Source organism: Salmo trutta, chromosome 24, assembly GCF_901001165.1.
Source record: "Salmo trutta chromosome 24, fSalTru1.1, whole genome shotgun sequence".
NCBI lineage: Eukaryota > Metazoa > Chordata > Actinopteri > Salmoniformes > Salmonidae > Salmo > Salmo trutta.
Window position 1 is genome coordinate 49,842,799 of NC_042980.1, and position 2,500 is coordinate 49,845,298.

At 37.4% G+C, this 2,500-nt stretch overlaps 1 protein-coding gene across 3 annotated transcripts in view; it reads right to left on the reverse strand.

Annotated features, from left to right (window-relative positions):
• LOC115161458 (protein FAM126B) overlaps positions 1-2,500 on the reverse strand; it is a 161,408-nt gene that overhangs the window by 35,405 nt on the left and 123,503 nt on the right. The window lies entirely within an intron of this gene.

Here is a 2,500-nt window from a genome sequence, read left to right on the forward strand (position 1 = left end):
TAGGGTTAGGGTTAATGGTACTAATAGATGCAGTAGGGTTAATGGTACTAATAGATGTAGTAGGGTTAGGGTTAATGGTACTAATAGATGCAGTAGGGTTAGGGTTAATGGTACTAATAGATGTAGTAGGGTTAGGGTTAATGGTACTAATAGATGTAGTAGGGTTAGGGTTAATGGTACTAATAGATGTAGTAGGGTTAGGGTTAATGGTACTAATAGATGTAGTAGGGTTAATGGTACTAATAGATGCAGTAGGGTTAGGGTTAATGGTACTAATAGATGCAGTAGGGTTAATGGTACGAATAGATGTAGTAGGGTTAGGGTTAATGGTACTAATAGATGCAGTAGGGTTAGGGTTAATGGTACTAATAGATGCAGTAGGGTTAGGGTTAATGGTACTAATAGATGCAGTAGGGTTAATGGTACTAATAGATGCAGTAGGGTTAGGGTTAATGGTACTAATAGATGCAGTAGGGTTAGGGTTAATGGTACTAATAGATGCAGTAGGGTTAGGGTTATTGGTACTAATAGATGCAGTAGGGTTAATGGTACTAATAGATGTAGTAGGGTTAATGGTACTAATAGATGTAGTAGGGTTAATGGTACTAATAGATGTAGTAGGGTTAGGGTTAATGGTACTAATAGATGCAGTAGGGTTAGGGTTAATGGTACTAATAGATGTAGTAGGGTTAGGGTTAATGGTACTAATAGATGCAGTAGGGTTAGGGTTAATGGTACTAATAGATGCAGTAGGGTTAGGGTTAATGGTACTAATAGATGTAGTAGGGTTAGGGTTAATGGTACTAATAGATGCAGTAGGGTTAGGGTTAATGGTACTAATAGATGCAGTAGGGTTAGGGTTAATGGTACTAATAGATGCAGTAGGGTTAATGGTACTAATAGATGTAGTAGGGTTAGGGTTAATGGTACTAATAGATGCAGTAGGGTTAGGGTTAATGGTACTAATAGATGCAGTAGGGTTAGGGTTAATGGTACTAATAGATGCAGTAGGGTTAGGGTTAATGGTACTAATAGATGTAGTAGGGTTAATGGTACTAATAGATGCAGTAGGGTTAGGGTTAATGGTACTAATAGATGCAGTAGGGTTAATGGTACGAATAGATGCAGTAGGGTTAGGGTTAATGGTACTAATAGATGCAGTAGGGTTAGGGTTAATGGTACTAATAGATGCAGTAGGGTTAATGGTACTAATAGATGTAGTAGGGTTAGGGTTAATGGTACTAATAGATGTAGTAGGGTTAGGGTTAATGGTACTAATAGATGTAGTAAGGTTAGGGTTAATGGTACTAATAGATGCAGTAGGGTTAGGGTTAATGGTACTAATAGATGCAGTAGGGTTAGGGTTAATGGTACTAATAGATGCAGTAGGGTTAATGGTACTAATAGATTTAATGGTACTAATAGATGTAGTAGGGTTAATGGTACTAATAGATGTAGTAGGGTTAATGGTACTAATAGATGCAGTAGGGTTAATGGTACTAATAGATGTAGTAGGGTTAGGGTTAATGGTACTAATAGATGTAGTAGGGTTAGGGTTAATGGTACTAATAGATGCAGTAGGGTTAATGGTACTAATAGATGTAGTAGGGTTAGGGTTAATGGTACTAATAGATGCAGTAGGGTTAGGGTTAATGGTACTAATAGATGCAGTAGGGTTAGGGTTAATGGTACTAATAGATGCAGTAGGGTTAATGGTACTAATAGATTTAATGGTACTAATAGATGTAGTAGGGTTAGGGTTAATGGTACTAATAGATGCAGTAGGGTTAGGGTTAATGGTACTAATAGATGTAGTAGGGTTAGGGTTAATGGTACTAATAGATGCAGTAGGGTTAGGGTTAATGGTACTAATAGATGCAGTAGGGTTAGGGTTAATGGTACTAATAGATGTAGTAGGGTTAATGGTACTAATAGATGCAGTAGGGTTAGGGTTAATGGTACTAATAGATGCAGTAGGGTTAATGCTACTAATAGATGTAGTAGGGTTAGGGTTAATGGTACTAATAGATGCAGTAGGGTTAGGGTTAATGGTACTAATAGATGTAGTAGGGTTAATGGTACTAATAGATGTAGTAGGGTTAATGGTACTAATAGATGCAGTAGGGTTAATGGTACTAATAGATGCAGTAGGGTTAATGGTACTAATAGATGCAGTAGGGTTAATGGTACTAATAGATGCAGTAGGGTTAGGGTTAATGGTACTAATAGATGTAGTAGGGTTAATGGTACTAATAGATGCAGTAGGGTTAATGGTACGAATAGATGTAGTAGGGTTAGGGTTAATGGTACTAATAGATGCAGTAGGGTTAATGGTACGAATAGATGTAGTAGGGTTAGGGTTAATGGTACTAATAGATGTAGTAGGGTTAGGGTTAATGGTACTAATAGATGCAGTAGGGTTAGGGTTAATGGTACTAATAGATGCAGTAGGGTTAGGGTTAATGGTACTAATAGATGCAGTAGGGTTAGGGTTAATGGT